The sequence below is a fragment of the Balaenoptera acutorostrata genome, chromosome 10 (genome assembly GCF_949987535.1).
Source record: "Balaenoptera acutorostrata chromosome 10, mBalAcu1.1, whole genome shotgun sequence".
Classification (NCBI taxonomy): domain Eukaryota; kingdom Metazoa; phylum Chordata; class Mammalia; order Artiodactyla; family Balaenopteridae; genus Balaenoptera; species Balaenoptera acutorostrata.
The window spans coordinates 21378722-21404232 of NC_080073.1; the positions used below are offsets into that span (position 1 = coordinate 21378722).

Sequence of the window (25511 nt, forward strand, 5' to 3'; positions counted from 1 at the left end):
AGTACACCCAGAACTGTCTGTAAATGACAGAAGACTTAAAAATGACCATGGTTAAAGATTTGATGAAAGTTCATAATAATGCAGTTGACAAGAAAATTAGTTATTTCTGAGATATACATTTTAAAGTAATAACTAGGATTATTACTTATAACCTTATACCAGAACATATAAGATTTTTAGAAGTTTCCTGTAATGTCTGAAACATTTATATTAACATATTTCCATACATATTTCCATACAAATACAAATATAAGATTTTTAGAAATTTCATGTAATGTCTGAAACATTTATATTAACATATTTCCATACATATTTCCATACAAATACAAATATAACATTTTTAGAAATTTCATGTAATGTCTGAAACATTTATATTAACATATTTCCATACAAATAACCCAATGAAAGTTTAGTATTAGTTGTTTTGTTTGTTTTTTTATACTGCAGGTTCTTATTAGGCATCAGTTTTATACACATCAGTGTATACATGTCAATCCCAATCGCCCAATTCAGCACACCACCATCCCCACCTCACCGCAGTTTTCCCCCCTTGGTGTCCATATGTCCATTCTCTACATCTGTGTCTCAACTTCTGCCCTGCAAACTGGCTCATCTGTACCATTTTTCTAGGTTCCACATACATGCATTAATATACGATATTTGTTTTTCTCTTTCTGACTTACTTCACTCTGTATGACAGTCTCTAGATCCATCCACGTCTCAACAAATGACTCAATTTCGTTCCTTTTTATGGCTGAGTAATATTCCATTGTATATATGTACCACACCTTCTTTATCCATTCGTCTGTTGATGGGCATTTAGGTTGCTTCCATGACCTGGCTATTGTAAATAGTGCTGCAATGAACATTCGGGTGCATGTGTCCTTTTGAATTATGGTTTTCTCTGGGTATATGCCCAGTAGTGGGATTGCTGGGTCATATGGTAATTCTATTTTTAGTTTTTTAAGGAACCTCCATATTGTTCTCCATAGTGGCTGTATCAATTTACATTCCCACCAACAGTGCAAGAGGGTTCCCTTTTCTCCACACCCTCTCCAGCATTTGTTGTTTGTAGATTTTCTGATGATGCCCATTCTAACAGGAGTGAGGTGATACCTCATTGTAGTTTTGATTTGCATTTCTCTAATAATTAGTGATGTTGAGCATCTTTGCATGTGCTTCGTGGCCGTCTGTATGTCTTCTTTGGAGAAATGTCTATTTAGGTCTTCTGCCCATTTTTGGATTGGGGTGTTTGTTTCTTTGATATTGAGCTGAATGAGCTGTTTATATATTTTGGAGATTAATCCTTTGTCAGTTGATTCATTTGCAAATATTTTCTCCCATTCTGAGGGTTGTCTTTTTGTCTTGTTTATGGTTTCCTTTGCTGTGCAAAAGCTTTGTAGTTTCATTAGGTCCCACTTGTTTATTTTTGTTTTTATTTCCATTACTCTAGGAGGTGGATCAAAAAAGATCTTGCTGTGATTTATGTCAAAGAGTGTTCTTCCTATGTTTTCCTCTAAGAGTTTTATAGTGTCCAGTCTTATATTTAGGTCTCTAATCCATTTTGAGTTTATTTTTGTGTATGGTGTTAGGGAGTATTCTAATTTCATTCTTTTACATGTAGCTGTCCAGTTTTCCCAGCACCACTTATTGAAGAGACTGTCTTTTCTCCATTGTATATCTTTGCCTCCTTTGTCATAGATTAGTTGACCATAGGTGCGTGGGTTAATCTCTGGGCTTTCTATCTTGTTCCATTGATCTATGTTTCTGTTTTTGTGCCAGTACCATATTGTCTTGATTACTGTAGCTTTGTAGTATAGTCTGAAGTCAGGGAGTCTGATTCCTCCAGCTCCATTTTTTTGCCTCAAGACTGCTTTGGCTCTTCGGGGTCTTTTGTGTCTCCATACAAATTTTAAGATGATTTGTTCTAGCTCCGTAAAAAATGCCATTGGTAATTTGATAGGGATTGCATTGAATCTGTAGATTGCTTTGGGTAGTATACTCATTTTCACAATGTTGATTCTTCCAATCCAAGAACATGGTATATCTCTCCATCTATTTGTATCATCTTTAATTTCTTTCATCAGTGTCTTATAGTTTTCTGCATACAGGTCTTTTGTCTCCCTAGGTAGGTTTATTCCTAGGTATTTTATTTTTTTTGTTGCAATGGTAAATGGGAGTGTTTCCATAATTTCTCTTTCAGATTTTTCATCATTAGTGTATAGGAATGCAAGAGATTTCTGTGCATTAATTTTGTAACCTGCAACTTTACCATATTCATTAATTAGCTCTAGCAGTTTTCTGGTGGCAGTTTTAGGATTCTCTATGTATAGTATCATGTCATCCGCAAACAGTGACAGTTTTACTTCTTCTTTTCCAATTTGTATTCCTTTTATTTCTTTTTCTTCTCTGATTGCCGTGGCTAGGACTTCCAGAACTATGTTGAATAATAGTGGTGCGAGTGGACATCCTTGTCTCGTTCCTGATCTTAGAGGAAATGCTTTCAGTTTTTCACCATTGAGAATGATGTTTGCTGTGGGTTTGTCATATATGGCCTTTATTATGTTGAGGTAGGTTCCCTCTATGCCCACTTTCTGGAGAGTTTTTATCAGAAATGGGTGTTGAATTTTGTCAAAAGCTTTTTCTGCATCTATTGAGATGATCATATGGTTTTTATTCTTCAATTTGTTAATATGGTGTATCACATTGATTGATTTGCGTATATTGAAGAATCCTTGCATCCCTGGGATAAATCCCACTTGATCGTGGTGTATGATCCTTTTAATGTGTTGTTGGATTCTGTTTGCTAGTATTTTGTTGAGGATTTTTGCATCTATATTCATCAGTGATATTGGTCTGTAATTTTCTTTTTTTGTAGTGTCTTTGTCTGGTTTTGGTATCAGGGTGATGGTGGCCTCATAGCATGAGTTTGGGAGTGTTCCTTCCTCTGCAATTTTTTGGAAGAGTTTGAGAAGGATGGGTGTTAGCTCTTCTCTAAATGTTTGATAGAATTCACCTGTGAAGCCATCTGGTCCTGGACTTTTGTTTGTTGGAAGATTTTTAATCACAGTTTCAATTTCATTACTTGTGATTGGTCTGTTCATATTTTCTGTTTCTTCCTGGTTCAGTCTTGGAAGGTTATACCTTTCTAAGAATTTGTCCATTTCTTCCAGGTTGTCCATTTTATTGGCATAAAGTTGCTTGTAGTAGTCTCTTAGGATGCTTTGTATTTCTGCGGTGTCTGTTGTAACTTCTCCTTTTTCATTTCTGATTTTATTGATTTGAGTCCTCTCCCTCTTTTTCTTGATGAGTCTGGCTAATGGCTTATCAATTTTGTTTATCTTCTCAAAGAACCAACTTTTAGTTTTATTGATCTTTGCTATTGTTTTCTTTGTTTCTATTTCATTTATTTCTGCTCTGATCTTTATGATTTCTTTCCTTCTGCTAACTTTGGGTTTTGTTTGTTCTTCTTTCTCTAGTTTCTTTAGGTGTAAGGTTAGATTGTTTACTTGAGATTTTTCTTGTTTCTTTAGGTAGGCTTGTATAGCTATAAACTTCCCTCTTAGAACCGCTTTTGCTGCATCCCATAGGTTTTGGGTCGTCGTGTTTTCATTGTCATTTGTCTCTAGGTATTTTTTTATTTCCTGTTTGATTTCTTCAGTGATCTCTTGGTTATTTAGTAACGTATTGTTTAGCCTCCATGTGTTTGTCTTTTTTACGTTTTTTTCCCTGTAATTCATTTCTAATCTCATAGCGTTGTGGTCAGAAAAGATGCTTGATATGATTTCAATTTTCTTAAATTTACTGAGGCTTGATTTGTGACCCAAGATGTGATCTATCCTGGAGAATGTTCCGTGCGCACTTGAGAAGAACGTGTAATCTGCCGTTTTTGGATGGAATGTCCTATATATATCAATTAAATCTATCTGGTCTATTGTGTCATTTAAAGCTTCTGTTTCCTTATTTATTTTCATTTTGGATGATCTGTCCATTGGTGTAAGTGAGGTGTTAAAGTCCCCCACTATTATTGTGTTACTGTCGATTTCCTCTTTTATAGCTGTTAGCAGTTGCCTTATGTATTGAGGTGCTCCTATGTTGGGTGCATATATATTTATAATTGTTATATCTTCTTCTTGGATTGATCCCTGGATCATTATGTAGTGTCCTTCCTTGTCTCTTGTAACATTCTTTATTTTAAAGTCTATTTTATCTGATATGAGTATAGCTACTCCAGCTTTCTTTTGATTTCCATTTGCATGGAATATCTTTTTCCATCCCCTCACTTTCAGTCTGTATGTGTCCCTAGGTCTGAAGTGGGTCTCTTGTAGACAGCATATATATGGGTCTTGTTTTTGTATCCATTCAGCCAGTCTATGTCTTTTGGTTGGGGCATTTAATCCATTCACATTTAAGGTAATTATCGATATGTATGTTCCTATGACCATTTTCTTAATTGTTTTGGGTTTGTTTTTGTAGGTCCTTTTCTTCTCTTGTGTTTCCCACTTAGAGAAGTTCCTTTAGCATTTGTTGTAGAGCTGGTTTGGTGGTGCTGAATTCTCTTAGCTTTTGCTTGTCTGTAAAGCTTTTGATTTCTCCATCGAATCTGAATGAGATCCTTGCCGGGTAGAGTAATCTTGGTTGTAGGTTCTTCCCTTTCATCACTTTAAGTATATCATGCCACTCCCTTCTGGCTTGCAGAGTTTCTGCTGAGAAATCAGCTGTTAACCTTATGGGAGTTCCCTTGTATGTTATTTGTCGTTTTTCCCTTGCTGCTTTCAGTAATTTTTCTTTGTCTTTAATTTTTGCCACTTTGATTACTATGTGTCTCGGCGTGTTTCTCCTTGGGTTTATTCTGTATGGGACTCTCTGCGCTTCCTGGACTTGGGTGGCTATTTCCTTTCCCATGTTAGGGAAGTTTTCGACTATAATCTCTTCAAATATTTTCTCTGGTCCTTTCTCTCTCTCTTCTCCTTCTGGGACCCCTATAATGCGAATGTTGTTGCGTTTAATGTTGTCCCAGAGGTCTCTTAGGCTGTCTTCATTTCTTTTCATTCTTTTTTCTTTAGTCTGTTCTGCAGCAGTGAATTCCACCATTCTGTCTTCCAGGTCACTTATCCGTTCTTCTGCCTCAGTTATTCTGCTATTGATTCCTTCTAGTGTAGTTTTCATTTCAGTTATTGTATTGGTCATCTCTGTTTGTTTGTTCTTTAATTCTTCTAGGTCTTTGTTAATCATTTCTTGCATCTTCTCAATCTTTGCCTCCATTCTTATTCCGAGGTCCTGGATCATCTTCACTATCATTATTCTGAATTCTTTTTCTGGAAGGTTGCCTATCTCCACTTCATTTAGTTGTTTTTCTGGGGTTTTTTCTTGTTCCTTCATCTGGTACATAGCCCTCTGCCTTTTCATCTTCTCTGTCTTTCTGTAACTGTGGTTTTTGGACCACAGGCTGCAGGATTGTAGTTTTTCTTGCTTCTGTTGTCTCTATAATCTGAATATTTTATAAGTCTTTTTATAAATCTTTTTCCAGGTTATATTTTTCAAAAATTGTTTCTAAAATAAAGCAAGTTTTTGCACATGAGAGATAAAATTACTTATATCTCTTACCTCTCAAATTGCCCTTTGCAGAAGTTATATAGATGGGCAATAAACATGTTAAAATATGCTCAACATTATTAGCCTCAAGGAAACCCACATTCAAACCACAATGAAATACCACCTCATACCTATCAAAATGGATAAAATTAAAAGACTGACAATACCAAGTGTTGGTGAGGACATGGAGCAACTGGAACTCTCATACGCTGCTGGGAGGAATATAAAATTGTAAAACCATGTTGGACCACAGTTTTCAGTTTTTATAAGATTAAAAATACCCTTATCATAGGACCTGACCATTCCACTCCAAAGTATTCACAGAAAAAAAAGATGTGATACACACACACACACATACACACACACAATGAAATGCTACTTGGCCATAAAAAGAATGAAATTTTGCCATTTACAACAACATGGATGGACTTGGAGGGTATTATGCTAAGTGAAATAAGTCAGACAGAGAAACACAAGTACTGTGTGATATCATTTATATGTGGAATCTAAAAAATACAACAAACTAGTTGAATATAACAAAAAAGAAACAGACTCACAGATAAACAGAACAAACCAGGGCATACCAGTGGGGCGAGGGGAGTGGGGGAGGGGGGAGGGGCAGGATAGGCGTAGGGGTTTTAGAGGTACAAACTATTGTGTATAAAATAAGCTGCAAGGATATATTGTACACACAGGGAATATAGTAAATATTTTGTAATAACTATAAATGAAATATAACCTTTAAAAATTGTGAATCACTATGATGTACACCTGAAACATATATAATGCTGTACATTAACTATACCTCAATTAAAAAAAAAACCTGACAAATATCCATCAGTAGATGAATGGATAAACAAATTGGGGTATAGCCATACAATAGACTACTGTAAAATAAAACAAAACAATAAAAAGGAACAAACTACTAATATGTGTAAAAACATGAATGTATCTCAGAAGTATGCTGAGTGAAAGGAGCCAGATGCAAAAAAAATTCAGACTGTCTAATTTAATTCGTATGAGATTCTAAAAAAAGCACGTCAATATACAGTGACAGGAAGCAGATCAGTGCCTTCCTGGGGCAGAGGTAGGAGGTAAAGGGGAGAATGGAGTATGGAGGGACATGAAGGAACTTTTCAGGGGATGAAATGTGCTATATCTTAATTGTGGTGGTAGGTACAGGAATATATGTATTTGTCAAAATCCAATGAACTGAACACTTAAAATGGGAGTATTTTATTGTATGTAAATTATACCTCAAAAAAGTTGATTTTGAAAATGCCTTTTGCAGTATCTCTCTTGTTGGTTCATTAACATCTCTAGACGACCTAAGATCTAGATTCTAAATCAAGTTTCCGTATTTACTCATTGTGGGATCGTGACTCGCATACTCCATATATAAAATAGGTATAATTACTACATTTGGCCAAGCTTTTGGAATTGCCCTGAGGAACAGAAGAGATGATGAATGTGTAAAAGTGATTTTTGAATCATGATACTCTGCAGAAAATTGGCTGTTACTCCCATTTTGTAGTTCACTCTGCAACTCAGAGTGAAATTACCTTGAAATGGTGCCCCATCTAAAATTTCAGAGAGTTGATCCTCTTACCTGGGCCCCAAATGAACTCTCCCCATACTGAATGCCAGGCCAGAGCACAGAGAATCCTAGCAAATTTTCTTAGCACTTTAAAAATATCCGCCTGCCTCAGTCTGTGTGACATACCGATCAACCCACTCAGACTCTGAACCTTCACTTCCAGCGGTGACAACCTACACAATTGTTCCCCCAAGTCAAGAAACACTGTATGAGTCATCTTAGCTTGTCAGCTAGGTTTAAGTTTCATTTGACATCTTCGAAGAATCTTCTGTTTCCAGAGCAATGAACTCTATGTCGGAGGCTAACCTAGTTGTGGGTAACAACGAAGATATTTGTATATAGAGAGAGATGTCCCTTCTGCAAATTAACAACTTGTCTTCTGGGCAAGGAATTGACTTTTAACTCTGAATGGACAAGGAACATTGAAAAGTTGGGCCCTGATTTAATCTGAAGCAACACACACATTCATTTGACAAAAAGTCACTGGGTATCTACTCTGTGCTTTGTTCTAGGCCCTGGGGCTTTAGCACTGAATAGGACAAGCAAGAACTTCCTCCTCAAGGAGCTTACATTCTCTTTGGGGGGGGGGAACCAGCTATCAAACAATGTGACTTCAGGATCCTACAGGATATAAATAGGGGGAGAGAAAACACAAATATAGGTTGATAGTATTTAGGATGTAGTGGTCAGGGAAGGTCATGTGTGTTGGGTTGGAACGATGAGATGGAGCCAGCTGTGGGACAAGCTGGAGAAACAGTGATCTAAGTAAGCAGTGGGGACGGCAAGTTAGAACGGGCTTGGCAAAGGAAGGAAGGAAAAGGAGGCCAATGCGAGAAGTACTGAGGGTGAAGGGAAGATTGTCATGACATAAGGTTTGAGAGGTGAAGAGGGGATGGAGTTTATGTTTTATTCTGTGAAAATCAGGAGACCCTGAAGAGTTTTAAGTGGGGGAGGGAAATGATCTAATATATAAATATGGCCACCATGAGAAGAAGGAATTGACTCGGGCCCGGGTCAAGGGGGGCAGTTAGCATGAAGGCTGTGGAAGTAGTCTATGGGAGACATGATGGTGGCTTGGACTAGGAATGGCATTGGAAATAAGGAGAGAAGAACAAGTAGAGGGAATGTGTTTTAGAGGTAGTGCTGCTAGGATTTGATGAATGGGAAGTGGGGTGATGAAGAAAAAGAATGCACAGTTTTATGGCTGGAACAACCAAGAGGTGATGGGAGTCTTTCTTAGGAGACCACCTGGAGTGACTGCTTACGGTGTCTGCATCCTTTGTCTGCCCTTAGAGCAGTGACCGAATTACTCTGAAGACTGAAACAGCAGTAAGTATTTATAAATGTCCTGTGATGGGAACTCTCTGGTTGTAAAGACTATATCATCTCTCTTCTCTGATTCGCTAGACATGCTAATAAGTGGGTGCTGGAAATGTTAACTTCTAATCACAACCTTCTTTCGCTAAAGCCATTTTCAGCAGACACCAGTTCAGGGCAAGATCCAAACCTCTCTGGCTTCTGTCGTTTACTGCTGGTATGTCACTATTCACTACATGCTCACTGCAGGGAGAGGGCGCTGATGAATTTACATTTGCTCTGGGAGACTTTCGAGAAGGTTGCCTATTTTTGTTAATTATGGCTTGTGAATTACTTTGTCAGAAATCTTGAAACCCAGAAGTCTAAAAAAATTATGAGGTATTATTAAATATTTAAATATTGCTAATTTCTCTATGTGGTATGCGATTTTGGCTGAGATTGGATCTTTGGGCTGTTTAGTTCCATGTTTATCATCTTGCAGAGAGTCACAGATCCAGTTTTGCCTATTAAAGCAAGTTTTTTTTTTTTATAATTAACATTTATTGATGACCTAACATGTGTTTTATTTATTTATTTATTTATTTTAGTTTTGGCTGTGTTGGGTCTTCGGTTCGTGCGAGGGCTTTCTCTAGTTGCGGCAAGCGGGGGCCACTCTTCATCGCGGTGCGCGGGCCTTTCACTATCGCGGCCCCTCCCGTTGCGGGGCACAGGCTCCAGACGCGCAGGCTCAGTAGTTGTGGCTCACGGGCCTAGCTGCTCCGTGGCATGTGGGATCTTCCCAGACCAGGGCTCGAACCCGTGTCCCCTGCATTAGCAGGCAGATTCTCAACCACTGCGCCACCAGGGAAGCCCTAAAGCAAGTTTTAAATTTGTTTCAAACAGTCTGTTGGATAAGCAAGTGTGGAGACCTTGTTGTTTGTTCTCTATTCATGGGCAGTAAAGTAGTGAGCTTAGCACTGGAATACAAGTATCTTAGCTTGTGAAAATAATGTCTGAGTAACGGTGAGAAATGTTATCTTTTAAAATGTTTTGAATTATTTTCTTTTCCATTATAAAAATAATATATGCTCATCCTAAAAATTTTGGAAGGTACAAAATAAAACTCAGCCATAGCCCAATCATGAAGCACTCCATGAGATGTTGAAGTTTCTCATAAACTGGAAGGGCTGGAACGAGCTTGTTCATGGATCTGCACCAACTTCTCATTTTGCCTATGAAGAAACTGAGGCCCAGGGCAGCAATGAGTCTAGAACCCAGGTTTCCTCACTACCAGTTTTGAGCTGCTTCCCTGATTGTTTATATGGCTTCATAAGTACTTCACATTCTTGGGGTCTCACTGGAGGCACAAGGATCTGCTACCCCCTTTTAAAAAAAAAATAAAATTATTTATTTATTTATTTATTTATGGTTGCATTGGGTCTTCATTTCTGCGCGCGGGCTTTCTCCAGTTGCCGCCTGCGGGGGCTACTCTTCCTTGCGGTGCGCAGGCTTCTCACTGCAGTGGCTTCTCTTGTTGCAGAGCACGGGCTCTAGGCACGTGGGCTTCAGTAGTTGTGGCATGCAGCCTCAGTAGTTGTGGATCGCCGGCTTTGGAGTTCAGGCTCAGTAGCTGTGGCGCACGGGCTTAGCTGCTCCGCACATGTGGGATCTTCCCGGGCCAGGGCTCGAACCCGCGTGTCCTTCATTGGCAGGCAGATTCTTAACCACTGCGCCACCAGAGAAGCCTCCCCCCCCCCCCCACTTCTTGAGTAAAGCGCCTGTGACACATCTTGTCACTGAGCAGACATGTGGCTCCTTCTGCCCCCTGGTGTTTGGGAGGCTGAATGGTCTTTTCTTCTTTTTGCTTCTTCCCTGTGGTTCTTAAGTACGGATGGCATTAAATTGCCTTGATCTAGGTGAGTAGTTCTTTTTTTTTTTTTTTTTTTTTTTTTTTTTTTTTTTTTTTTTTAAAATTTATTTTATTTATTTATTTCTTTTTCTTTTTCTTTTTTGGCTGTGTTGGGTCTTCGTTTCTGTGCGAGGGCTTTCTCTAGTTGCGGCGAGCGGGGGCCACTCTTCATCACGGTGCGCGGGCCTCTCACTGTTGCGGCCTCTCTTGTTGCGGAGCACAGGCTCCAGACGCGCAGGCTCAGTAATTGTGGCTCACGGGCCTAGTTGCTCCACGGCATGTGGGATCTTCCCAGACCAGGGCTTGAACCCGTGTCCCCTACTTTGGTAGGCAGACTCTCAACCACTGCACCACCAGGGAAGCCCTAGGTGAGTAGTTCTTAAAGAGTGGTTTTTGGACTACCACATCAGAATTATCTAGGGTACTTGCTGAACATGAAGACTCCTGTGCCTCAACCCAGGTTTGTGGAATCACAACCTCTAGGGGTGGGACTGGGAATCTGACTTCTTAAACTCAGATCCACTGAAAAATAATACTTTGTCAATAGGAATAAAACGTTTTATATTTTATCATTCAAATTGTCTTCTCTATGTTGGATAGAGAGATGGATAGATAGATAGATAGATAGATGGATAGATGTATAGGTGTTTGTACATGGATAAAAAGTTTCTGTTTCCATGCAGAGAAACTGTTAATGGTTATCTCTTAGGTGTAAAAATGGGATGAATGGGAGAGTGGGGCTTTTTCTGTTCTAAGACACTTAGAAACCTGGATACACAGACCATAGATGTGTTTAGAATTCCTAAACACATTGTAAGTATTTGTGCAGTTAAGCTGTTTCTTCGAGAGACTAGAAATATCTATGTAATATTATTTTGTTTGCTAGCGTGTGTATGGCGAGTGGGAGAAAGGGAATACTCCTTAGTTGATATAAGAGGACACAGAAGGAACAACCAGGGGGCTCAGGGGAGATCAGAGTTAGTTTGTTTATTCACTTACTCATTTATTCAGAAAATATTCATTGAAAAACACCTAGTGTGTGCCAGAAACAGTTTGAGGTGCTGAGGACACAGGAGAGAACAAGTCAGCAGGGTCCCTGATCATGTAGCACTTCTAGTCTACTATGGGGAAACACCAATAAAGAGTTAAACAAGATAACTTCAAATGGTGACAAATGCTGTGAAGAAATAAAGGAGCTGTGCCATTATGAGTGATCAGAGGGCCATTCTCTTGTGGACAGGGATGGTCCCTCAGAGATGACATCTCAACTGAGACCCTAATGGTAAGAAGAAACCAGCCAGGGGCATACCTGGGGAATAAGGGTTCCAGAAGAGGGAAGCTGCATGGACAAAGTTCCCAAGGTGGATTAACTTGTTGAGTTTGGGGTACATTAAGAAAACTTGTGTGGCTAAAGCTTAATGAATAACAGAAGACACAAGATAAAGTTTAAGAGGAAAACAGCGCCAAGCCACATATTATAATCATGCCAGAGTAAGGAATTTGAATTTCATTCTAAGTGTAATAGAAAGTCCTAACAGAGCTACACTGAGAGAGGGATGAGTTGATATGTTTAGATTTGGGTTTTTTAAAAATCACTGCAGCACTCAAAATAATGTAGAAACTTACAGTAAATTTTAATTAGATGTGCAAATACTTGGAAATCATAAAAGGACTAAAGAAATGGCAAGATATACCATATACATGGAAGGGGAAGGTCAATATCATAAAATGTCGATGTTTACAAAAAAGTATTTATAAATTCATTGCAGTTCTAAGCAAAATCCCAACAGCATTCTAAAATTTGAGTGGCAGTGTAAAAATTCACGAATTTAACAAGGGAGTTTTGCAAAAGGAGAAAAAAGAGTTAGGACTCCACTAACTATCAAAAGCTATTATAAAATCTTAGTAATTAAGATACTGTGTTTTTGGTGAAAGGGTACAGAAAAATAGATGAGTGGGGCAGAACAGAGAGCCCAGTGATGAGCTGAACAAAATGAATGTTTCTGTGTGATGCAGGAGGACTGGGAGGTCCCAGTGGAAAACATGGGGAATCAGGAGTAAATGGTGTTGGAACAATTGGTTTTCCATAAGAAAAAAGTAATGATATTTTTTTATGTGAGTCTGTTACTTTTTTGTGGTATTCACTAGTTGTATTTTTTTTTAGATTCCACATGTGATATATGGTACTTGTCATTCTCTGACTTATTTTACTTTACATAATTCCCTCCAAGTCCATCCATGTTTGTTGCAAATGGCAACATTTTATTCTTTTTTTATGGCTGAGTAGGATTCCATGGTGTGTGTATATATATATATATATATATATATATATATATATATATATACACCACATCTTCTTTGTCCGTTCATCTGTTGATGGGTAGATGCTGCTGGTACTACTTTGAACTCCAAGATGTGACCACTTTTTTTGCTTCATTTCTCTCTTGCCCAAAAGTTCTTCCTAGTGTAACAGTTGCCCTGTTGCTTCCTTTGTCTTCCAAGTTACGAAGTTGTCATCTAAAGAAGCCAGGAATTTGTCAGTTGCTCACACTTTTAGCAAAATGAGATGCTCAACTGATATCTAAACAATTTATCCCCATCCCTCCAGTTATGCCCCCACACCTTTCTTTTTCTGAGCATTTTGATTATTGTGGTAAAATATACTTAACATAAAATTTACCATTGTAATTATTTTTAAGTGTACAATTCAGTGGCATTAAGTACACTCACGATGTTGTACAACCGTCACCACCTCTGTCTCTAGAATCTTTTGCATCAGCTCATACTGAAACTCTATGACCATCAAACAGTAACTTCCCATTCCTCAGTCCCCTCATCCCCCGATGACCTCTGTTCTACTTTCTCTATGAATTTGACTCTAGGAACCTCATACAAGTGGAATCAAACAATATTTATCCTTTTGCATCTGGCTTATTCCACTCGCTGTAATGTTTTAAAGATTCAGTCACATTGCAGCGTGTATCAAAATTTCATTCTTTTTAAGAATAGATACTATTCCATTGTATGTATATACCACATTTTGTTAACCCATTCATTCGTTTATGGACACTTGGGTTGTTTCTACCTTTGTGCTATTGTGAACAATATAACAGATAATGCAGCTATGAACATGGTGTACAAATATCTGTTTGAGTCCCTGCTTTCAGTACTTTCTGGTACATACCCAGAAGTGGAATTGCTGAATCATATAGTAATTCTATGTTTAATTTTTTGGGGATCGAGTGCACAGTTAACTTTGGCAAATTAAAGAAGGGGGCATGAGATGCTGTCCTGAATCTCCCATTTCCTGGTTGGTCACAGTTCCTTCAGGTATCTCACCATTCCCAGAGTGATTCTGTTATTTAAAAATAATGGGGTTATTGTAACTCATCCATCCTATTTCATTGAGACTTGCAGTTCTTTGCTCATCCTCAGATACCTAATAGCACAAGTATCTTTCACTAAATTTTATGGGTGAAGTTGTATGCTCTAATTGCATTTGTGTATTTGGTACGTCTGAAGATCTTAACACACAGCCCTCACTCATGTTAAGAGTCATGGTAGAATATATTTCCGTAACGCTCTTAGCTTGCCTTTTCTCCCTTCCTTTCTTTAATCTCCTTCCAAATACCATCCACTCTGTTTCTATTCATAGGCTTTGGGGTTTTCAAATTGATGCATATTTACTTCATGTATAGTGCTGTTTGTTACAGGCAGGAGTCATTGTGCATGGGGCCATGGAATCAAAAAACTTACTAGCTGTGTGTAACTTCAGACAAGGGATTATATTTCCCTGACTCAGTTTCCTCATCTTCACCATATAATAAAACCTATATTATTTTCGGAGTTTCTAGATACATCAGAGGCCACGTAAGTGGTGTACCCAACTCTGGCTTATGGTGGGTGCTCGATAAATGGTAGTTTTCTAGGCAATTGGGAGGTATCCATTCATTTCTCTTTTTTCTGTCCTTGTGATCCGAGCTGACAGAAGCTGTTCAGTCTTTGTTAACACAACTAAAATAAGTAAGGGACTTAAACAGTTCTTTATACATGATGCTAGATGCTGCTTGTTATATCATTATTTACAAGGAGCTTTTGTCATCTAGTGGACACATGACAGTTGTGGAGGGATGGTTCAATAAAGCAGAAAATATACGGAGTCGTTCCAGCACCAGTTTTCCCTGTGTGCATAATCTTTTGCAAATCACTCTCTCTCTCTCTGAGTCTCATTAATCTGTAAAGTAGGGGCTTGGACTCTTAACACATGCCTAGTGTATTCTATCTAAGCCCAGTATTTTACCTAATAGTCTTGGGGACCAAGGGGATGACTGGGTGTGGGAGGTCTTCATTCTGATTTAGGATGACCCAAACCACTACCCCATCCCCTCACTCTCTACCTACATTACACCCTATCAACATCAGATTTCACTATGTAGATTTAACATAGTTCATATTTTAATGTTTAATTTTAAACACCTAACATAAAATTAGCCTCTTACTAGCTTTAAGAGCTACTTTCCTCCTAAAAGGATATTGAAGAAGATTGCCTACAAGAAACTCCCAACCTACACTATGCTCTCGTTGTAGATGAGTTCTTAGAATATCTAGTTACCAAGTCCAAGCTCATACTGCTTGCTGCACTAGAGACCAATAAATCGAGAGACAAGTTGTTGGGGCAAGGAATAGAGACTTTATTCAGAAAGCCAGCAGTTTGCGAAGATGGTGGACTAGTGTCCCAAAGAACCTTCTTTCTTACCCCAGTTAGAATTCAGGCTACTTTGATACAAAAGGGGGAGCGGATGTGGTTGGTGGTTACGTACTTCTTGATGCCAGAATCCTTTGTTCTTGCAGCTGTCTACATAGATCTGGTCGTAATGTTCCTATAAACCTCCACAACCAATGTTGTTCTTTGTTCTGCAATTTTTTATCTTTATATAAATGGAGAAGTGTTATACCTTTAAAAGTAGGAGCCTTGAGAATGGGCTATAATGTCTATTTCAGGCTATAGGCAACATTCTTTTACAGAGACAGCATGACTAAGCACAAGCAACAAAGCACAAGGGTTAGAGCTAAAGGAATAAACCCAATATGGAGTCAGGTTTGTTCTTCTCTCTTACAGTTCCTGTTAGAAAAGATGGATTTGTCCTATGGCAACAGTAAGGAGAGAGCAGATAAAGGTGCTTGTGAAGGAATCATACTGAGTTCTTTCTACTTCCTGTTGCCACCTTCCACCTCACACCTGTGTCACATCTAGAGGAGTTGAGGGTCAGCTGGGATGGGATGTGGGGTCCGTTGAGGACGGTGCAACAGTGGAGATGCATTGAACCACGTGGCACAATGATGAATACCACATCTGCTGCCACTGCCCTCCTCCTCTTGTCCAGTTTTCACACCCTGCTGTGGGCAAAACAGTTTGGGCCCACAGTTGACAAGCGAGAATTGTCCTTCCCGACTGAAGGAGAGCTTCTGGGGAAAAGCTGTTTTCTTTTAAAGGCAGAATAACAAATCCATATAAATGAGTGTATCTTATGGCGCAATACACACACTAAATTTCATCAGTATTCATGACATGTGCTTCATTCTCTCCACAACTGACATCTGTTAAAAACTAGATTCAGGAGTAAACCATCCTGGTTTCAGCAATTCTGAAACACAGATTCTGAGGTAATATTTTATTGAGTTCTCCCACTCTCACAGCCTTGATTTTACAACTGACTGTAGCTAACTTTTAGTGCTTTAGCGTCTCCTACAGAGACAGAGGCTAGCATTCTATATTCAATGAAAGGCATTATGTGAGAAGCCAAATCAGTATCAGGTCTTTAGTTGTTAAGGAGAGCCTCCTTTCGTCTGTACTTTGAGATAGCTCTATTCTAAATCTCATCTAATTAGGTGAATTTCTAAAACTGTGATTAAACTGTAGCCAATCAAAGGAAAATTAGAAATAAATTAGAAGTCCCTGATTTGAGATGTCTAGTTCTCTCCTATATGCCTACAGAAATCAAGGAGCTGCTCCCTTTTGTGTTTCAGGTTTTGATGAGAAATCCAGAAGAAAGAATGTGTGAAGGAGAAAGATGACATCTGTGCCTGGCAAACAAAATCCAAAGATTATTACAGTGAAAACAAAAGGAAAGCAAGACAGTACTTACTAGTTCAAGGTAAGCAGACATCTCTGTAAATGCTGAACTCTGATATGTTAGAACAGGAAAGTGGGTTTATGAATGTTTGTGAGTGTACATTGAGTTGTCAAATGGGGATAGGATATGATATATGATATGATCTACCATCTAAACATCTGTCTTATGAGCAATGAGGAAGAAAATCAGTAAATACAGTTAGTCTGCTACTCTCACATAAAAGCTAAGTGCCCAAAAGTTAAATGATAGATCACATTTTAAAAAGGGGTTCTCTTGTCAGAAAGGAAAAGAAACAAACAAAAAATAATAAACAATGCTTTAACTCTACTGTGCCAGAGACACATTTCCTATATTTCCAATATTCTATTTGCATGTTTGTAAAATTGTCTTTTTATTCGCAGTTGAACATTTGACCAGTTTAAGTCCACTGGGCAATTGAGCAACACTAATGATTATTTTTATATATGCAGTGATTTTCTTCCTTAGCTTAGTTGTAGTGAAGGTGTGCTTTATATCTTTTATATCAATACTTACGGGTTTGTTTTTCCATTTTTCACTGCTTTTTAGAATACAGTGAGGGGGGAAAATGAAATACTCCGATGGTTACCCAAGCCTGCCACAGTGATGACAATGCGATAGAAACCAAATGTGGGTGTGTAGGTGGCACTTCCATGTGCTGTCTCGAGATTTTTCTGCATTAGTTGATCTCAGTAGTTCATATTTGATAGGCAAAGGTGGTTTGAAGAGTACTGATGTCTAATGTGCAAAAAGTATGAATTGTGCACAAGTAGAATGTACAACAGTTAAAGACAGCGTTTTCCCAGTCTTCTCAAAATGCTGCCTCTAGGGACTTCCTTGGTGGTCCAGTGGTAAAGAATCCGTCCTGCAATGCAGGGGATGCGGGTTCAATCCCTGGTCAGGGAACTAAGATCCCACATGCCGCGGGGCAGCTAAGCCCTCGTACCAGAACTACTGAGCTCATGCGCCTCAACTAGAGCCCGCGTGCCGCAAACTACAGAGCCCACGCGCCACAAACTACAGAGCCCACGCGCCACAACTAGAGAAGAGAAAAACCTGCACGCCACAACTAGAGGGAAGCCTGTGCACCACAAAAGAGCCCGCACACCACGATAGATCCTGCATGCCTCAACGAAGATCCCGCGTGCCGCAACTAAGACCTAACGCAGCTAAAAATAAATAAAATAAATAAATAAATAAATCTTTAAAAAAAATTCTGCCCCTAGTGAAATTAATGATAGGATTGCAGTTTCCGTGAGCTGGCCCCTGGTGGCGAGGACTACAGTGTAGTGGTCCAGGACATGGACTCTACCACTTACCTCTTGTGTGACTGCAGTGAAAATGATGAGTCTTCCTTTGCCTCAGTTTCCTGGATTAGAGAAGGATGAGTAGATGAAATGAGTTAATGTATGCAAGGCACTTGGGCCAAGGCCAAGCGTATAAAGAGTGCTCAATAATTGTTAACTGATTTTCTTTTCATTGAGTGAAGTGTACTTCGGGGATGATCATTTCAGCTGTTTGTTTTTTGGTCAGTAGAGATGTGGAAAAGCCCAAAAGATGTCAGGGAAGTGAAGGGCGATAATTCTAACCCTGGGCGTATTTGCACTTTCCGAGAGACTGTCATTGGGACTGCCGGGCACCAGGCAGAGATGTAAGAAAGTTAGAGGGGAGCTCAGGGCATTTCTCAGATTCTTACTGATTTATGTACTTTGAGAAGTATTAGTGAATATAGACTTAAATGATGTAGGATCTTCTTAAATCACAAATCAGGCTCTTTGCTGTAATCTGTAAGGCTTGGTGTCTGTAAGGCTTGGTGTGACCCAGCTGTGGCCATTCTCCCAGCCGCACCCCCTTAGCTCCTTATGTGCACTTTTACCTCCTTCCTGACCCTCTAAATCACACCAACTCTTTTGCACTTGGAGCCTTTGCACACACTCAATGCAGCCTGGGTGCTTTCTCTCTTGGCACCTGACTCCTGGCCTTTTTCTTTAATCTCAGACTGGATTTTCTCTGGCTTCTCTACTCAGAAGGACCCCTTTGTGATGGTATATTCCAAAAATATCATCCCTAGTGACATCCTCATCAACAGTGACTATGAGTGCTGTATTGTCCATATCCTTGCAACAAGGTGTATTCAGATTTTCTTCATCCTTGCCAGTCCGACAGGTGATGAGCTTGGTTATTTAAAGTTGGTATAAGGGAGAATGTGAAGGTATGCAGTGAGGGCCGAGGTTAATCATTCATTAACTCATCTTTGGAGGCTGTTTCCTTTTTTTTTTTAGCACAACATTGTAAATAAACTATACTTCAATTTAAAAAAAAACTTGTTTCCTTTATAGCACTCATGATTATTGGGAGATTTTCTTTATTTGCCTGTTCAGTTATTTTTCACCTGCCCTTTTTACTGGTAAGTAAAAAAGTACGTAAATTCTGTGAGGCCCAAGATGGTGTTTGCCTTTTCACAGTGATATTCTGGGATCCTGGTTCAGCAGCTGCAATATACAAAGTGCTCGAAAAACATTTTGGGAGTGAAAGAATGAATGAGAGAGACAGGCTTCCTGCCCTCAGGAGCACAGGTCTCGTAAATGAAATAGACGATTGCTCTACAGTGTTAGAGGTTCAGAAATAGAGTGAGGAGGGAATCAGTGGGTCTCACAAAAAAATTAGACTCATGTAGGCAGGAGCGATCTTCTGAGTATTAACTACCAGTCAGCACAAATAAGGATCAAGTTGAGCTGGCATCGGTAATGGTGCTGGGCAGGGTTTTCACCTTTCAGCTGCTGGATTGTGGGGAGGTGGGTTGGGATTCAAGGGTGGGGCTCAGGACAGTGATCTATTGCCAAGCACTATGGAGGAATTTTCAGTATTTTAGCATTAAGTGCGGCTGCATGTGTGTATTTCTACTGAAATCAGCCCTGATTATAGAAACAAGCAGAACCCCTTCTGGTCCTGGAATTCTGTTCTCTGCTTTGGTCTAGAGGACTCTTGACACCCTCAGGCTTCACCCCTGAGCACCCTCTGCCCTCATGGCACGCCTGTACATCCTTCCTTATACCTGCTTTAAATTAGCAAACTCATCACCTGTCAGACTGGCAAGGATGAAAGAAATTCCAAATAATTCTTGTGGGAAAGATATGGACAAAAAAGCTCTCACGGTCTCTGTTGATAAGAATGTCAATAGAGATGATATTTCTGGAAGCTAACTTGGGAGTATCTATCAAAATGTTAAATGCTATTGACCAGCTAATAGCACTTTTAGGAGTTCATCTTCCAGGAAAACGGGTAGAAATGCAAAATGATGTATGTACTAGTATGTTCACTCTAGCACTGTTTTACTGGCAGAAATATGGCAGCAGTTTATACGTCTGTTGTTAGAAAAGTAGTAAATAAATGATGGTACTTGCATCTACTAGAATAATGTGGCTTTTAAAAATTTAGGATAGATAGCTAAAATGTATTAAGTAAAAGGGAAAAAGGCTGCCAAAATTGTGTATACCATGATCATGTTTGTTAACAGCAAATGAACACAACCCAAGTGTCCCTCAGCAGATGAATGGATGAGAAAAATTTGGTATGCAATGGAATATTATTCAGCCATTAAAAGGAATAAAGTTCTGAAACAGGCTGCAACATGGATAACATTATGCTGGGTGACACAAAGGGACAAATATTGTATGATTCCACTTACATGAAACATCGAGAATGGGGAAATTTGTAGAGACAGGAAGTGGATTAGACATTACCTGGAGCTGGGATGAGGGAAGATGGGGAGTTGATGATTAATGGATACTGTTTGGAGTGATGAAAAAGTTTTGGAAATAGATGGTGGTGATTGTTGTACAACAGTGTGAATGTAATTAATACCACTAAATTGTACAGCTAAAAATGATTGAGGGACTTCCCTGGCGGTCCAGTGGTTAGGACTCCATGCTTCCACTGCAGGGGGCATGGGTTCGATCCCTGGTCAGGGAACTATGACCCTGCATGCCACGCAGCACAGCCAAAAAAATTAAAAAGAAAAATAATCTGCATGTTCTGATGATTCTAGAACGATAGTATTAAAAAAAAATGAAGTGGCAGGTTTTATGTCATATATATTTTACCACAATTAAAAAAAACTTAAAAAAAAAAAACTTTAAAGAAAAAGCAGACGAACAGTCAAAAAATAAAAGCAGAAAAACACATGCATGCATGCCCACGCACACTGTATAATCTGGAAAGATGTGTTTGGATTGTTGATGGTGGTTATGTCTAACAGATGGAATTAGGGAAGAACAGAAGAAAATTTTGTCCTATATACTTGTGTATTTTTGGCACTTTTCACAGTGAACATATATTTTATAATTTTTTAATTGAAGATTTTTCTTTAAAGTTGACCTGTGCTAAAATCTTGGAGTTGGTACAATTTTCTAGCTTGTACAACCAAAACAATCCTGCAAGTCTGTTTGCAGTTGAATTTGCTTGTGTCTAACATCCCTGTGCAATGTTTAGCCTAGAGTGAGAATTTAATTATAGTTTAAAACACTGAGTGGTTTTCCTTTTCTAGATTAAATTATTTCTTGTGGAAAAACAGGCTCTCAATATAGAAGGAATTTGGTCTTCTGACTCCCTCAGTGAGGACCAACTCTTCTATCTAGTAATTTACTGTAAAGCAGGATGCTTCTACTTGTAGTTTTACATCCCTTTCTTTGGTATTTAAGGCATGTTGGCTGTTAAAAAAAATGAGCCTCAATCTCAGAACACCGAAAATTTTTTGCATAATAAGAGATTTTCTAAATCCCTAATAAATTGTTGCAGAAAATACCACTTTAATGGGTCATCCATTATATAAAAGGTTTAAGCCCTATAATGAGATCATAAATTTGTGCAAGTAAAGAGAAAATATGGAAGGATGCACTCACCAGGCTACTCATGTTGGTAACCTCAAGGAGATTATCTGATGGGTGGCATCAGATGAAAGATTATTTATTTTTCTTTATATACTTGTGTATTGTTGAATTGTTACAATTAGGACCTTTTCTTAATCGCTTTATTAAGGTATAACTGACATATAATAAACTGCACATATTTAAAGTGTAAAATTTGAGATCAAATATAGTTAAGACAGGATCCTCGGAGAACTGTGTGTCTTGCTTGGTATTGAATGTTCAGCACCACTTAGGCAATAAAATAAAGCAGCAGCTCAGAGCTGAGAAACCCCAAAAATAAAAAATTAAGTGTACAATTTGATGTTTTGACCTACGCATATACCCATGAAAGCGTCACCATTATCAAGATAATGAAAACTTCTGCCATTCCACAAGGTTTCTTTATGCCCCTTTGTAATTCCACCTACCTACCCTACCCAGCCCCTGTCTTGCCCCAGGCAACCACTGATCTTGTTTTTATCACTGTACAATAGTTTGCATTTCCTACAAACCCATATAAATGAAATCATACAGTACATATCTTTTTGTCTGACATCTTTCACTCAGCATAATTATTTTGAGATTCATCCACGCTATAATGTGTATGGATATTTCATTCCTTTTTATTGTTGAGTTGTATTCCATTATATAAATAAACCCCCATTTGTTTATTTATTCACCATTGATAGACATTTGAGTTGTTTCCAGATTTTCACTATTATGAATAATGCTACAATGAACATTCATGTACAAGTCTTCATATGGACATATGCTTTCATTTCTCTTGGGTAAATACCTAAGAGTGGAATGCCTGGATCATATGGTAGGTGTATGTTTAACTTTTTAACAAATTTTCCGAAGTGGTTGTACCATTTTACATCCCTGTCTGCCCTGAATGAGAGTTCAGTTGCTCCACATCCTTGTCAGTAGTTGGTATGATCAATCTTTTTCCATTTTATCCATTCGAATAAGTATGTAAGTAGTAACTCATCGTGGTGTCAACTTGCATTTCCTTAATGGCAAATGTAGGTAATAACTCATCGTGGTGTCAACTTGCATTTCCTTAATGGCAAATGATGTTGACTATCTTTTCATGCTCTTACTTGCCTTCTGTATATCTTCAGTAGTTGTGGCACGTGGCCTCAGTAGTTGTGGCTCATGGGCTCTAGAGCGCAGGCTCAGTAGTTGTGGCGCACGGACTTAGTTGCTCCGCGGCATGTTGGATCTTCCCGGCCCAGGGCTCGAACCTGTGTCCCCTGCATTGGCAGGTGGATTCTTAACCACTGTGCCACCAGGGAAGTCCAAAAAGCAGAAATTTTAAATGTGTTTGATTTGATGTAATTTGAATTATTATAGTGAGGGACATTTAAAGATATTTGTCAGCCCTAGGAATTTTTACCTTTAGATACCTACCCCACATGATAACAAGCATATTAAAATGCACACGGACTTCCCTGGCGGTCCGGTGGTTGAGACTTCACCTTCCAATGCAGGGGGTGTGGGTTCGATCCCTGGTTGGGGAACTAAGATCCCACATGCCTCACGGCCAAAAAAACCAAAACATAAAACAGAAGCAATACTGTAACAAATTCAATAAAGACTTTAAAAATGGTCCACATCAAAAATAAAAAATCTTAAAAAAAATAAATAAATAAAATGCACAGGTGTCCCACATTAAAAATAATTTCGTACTCTATATGTTGTTTAAAAACCCTATAATTTTGCTTTTGAAACTGTTTATTACAATAAACTCACTTATTATTGGCTATAATTTTCCAGGATTCATCATGCATTTTAGTTGATCCATACCAAATAAAAAAATCAAACCTAAAAATTATTTTTAAGAATAATGCAATTTGTGAATATGATGATTTATCAACTAATGAAGTGGACAACATATTAACTTGTATAGATACTAACTTAAATATTTATTACTTTAGATTGTGTAGTTTTCTTTTCATATTTAAAAGTCAGTAAGTTTGTTTCCTTGTTTTTTAGCTCTAGAATACTTTTTCTAGGTCCCTGGAAAATGTGTAGTTTCTAAACTTTGGATAAAATAGTCCGGTTAAAATACATTTGAAGAAAAATAGAATAATAAATTTTAAAAGAGGTACCAATAATTTAAACATTTTTGCAATCATGAATAGACGATCATTAGGTGTAAGTAACAGGATTTGAAACAGGTACTTGGAGACTGACTGTCATTTAGAACACTAAACATTGAGGAATTTGATGTATATCTTCTGGTACCTGAATTTCCTGCTGAAGTTTGATTACAACAAACAAAGAAAGAGACTCTCCTTAGGCTCTGACGTCTCACAAAATGACGGCTCTTATTTTTTTTAATGTTCTTATTTTTAAAATTTATTTTTTGTTTTAAAATTAATGCCTGATTTTTGTAAAAATATGCAAAGAGTAAAAGTATTTTGTGATGTTGAAAATTAAAAACTCTCACCATCCACACCTCAAAGTTAACTGTTAAATATTTTTTTTAATTAAAATGAATAGACACCAGGCATATGTACTTTTTTCCTCTTCAAAGCAAGAAATAACTTTAAAGTCATCAAAGATGCATATGTATATAGGAAAATCTAAATGTCAGATGATGAGTACTAGTGGTTGAAGTATGTGCTTTTCCTATGGAAGTCTGCTTGAAAATCATTTGAAAATGTTAAACGCTCAACATCACCAATCATTAAGGAAATGCAAATCAAAACCACAATGAGGTACCACTTACCATCAAGTAGGATGGCTATAATATATGTATATATAAAAAAGAGTTGGTGAAGTTATGGAGAAATTGGAATCCTGTGGGAATGTTAAATGATGCAGCCATTGTGGAAAACAGTACAGAGGTTCTTTAAAATGGAATATTGTTCAGCCGTAAAAAGGAAGGAGATTCTGACACATGGCACAATATGGATGAACCATGAAGACATTATGCTAAATGAAGTAAGGCAGACACGATAGGATAAATATTGTAGGATTCCATTTATATGCAGCACCTAGAGTAGTCAAATTCTTACAAAGTAGAAGGGTGATTGCTAGAGGAGGGACGGGGAAGTAGAGAGTTACTGTTTAGTGGATACAGAGTGTCATTTTGGGATGATGAAAAAGTTCTGGACATGGATTGTGGTGATGGTTGCCCAAGAGTATAAATGTACTTAATGCTACAGAACCGTACACTTAAAAAATGGTAGGTTTTATCTGATATATAGTTTACTGCAATTTTAAAAAATGTTAAGAAGAGGAAAATTTCCAAGTGTTTCCAAATTTTAAAAGTTGATAGCTTAAAATACATGTTAGTGATAGTTCAGCAACATTTCTTAATGGTCTCATGACCTAAAACAAAAGTACAGTATTTTTAAAGGGAAAAAAATACTGTTTTCCATTTAAATGATGCTTCATACTCCTGACTTTAGTGGTGCAGATTCAGAAGCAAGAAATTACTAGCCAACTGCCGGGTGCTCTTTTAAGACTTACATTGTTAACTCATTTAATCCTCAACAGAACTAGGAGATACTGTTATTTCCATTTCACAGATGAGGACTAGGAGAACAGAGAGGTTATGAAAGATTCCCAAAGTTACACCGCTAGTGAGAGGTACAGCTGGCTGTCAAACACTAGAAATGTGACTTCAGAGCCCACAGCACTCTGAGTCACTCTGTTTTCCCACCTCCCAACTATGAAGAGCTTTATTATCAGGAGAGCTGTCTGTACAGTGTGATCATTTCTAGGATTTCTTCTGGGTAGTTATACCTGAAAAACTTGAGTGTATTGATATGCTATTAGCTTTTCTTCTGTAGAAGTCTGTGACCTGATACCTGTAAATGATTTGTCTCCAGCTGGAAATTAACATTTGCCCAGCTTTTTACTAATGCCCATTGTGAAGGAGACCCAGGAGAATGCTATAAAAATGAAAGTTTTCTAGGTTTTATCAAGGAAAGGCTCTGGAAAGGAAATCTTTATATTGGAAGAGGAAAACATGACCTCATGTTCTTTCCTTTGTGCTAAGATTGATGTCTCCCAAAATGTTAGGTTAATTAAAAAAAGAA

General features: G+C 38.2%; 1 protein-coding gene across 5 annotated transcripts in view; it reads left to right on the plus strand.

The window, feature by feature from the left end:
- The window catches only part of FRMD4B (FERM domain containing 4B), a 340426-nt gene that overhangs the window by 92891 nt on the left and 222024 nt on the right, over window positions 1–25511 (plus strand). For 4 of the 5 annotated variants that reach the window (XM_057554765.1, XM_057554763.1, XM_057554764.1 and 1 more), the window contains one exon: window positions 16425–16552. The gene's annotated coding sequence lies outside the window, so the exon portion shown is untranslated. Of the gene's footprint in view, window positions 1–16042; window positions 16062–16424; window positions 16553–25511 lie in introns of those variants that run through there. The other variant, XM_057554767.1, reaches the window with a different exon arrangement.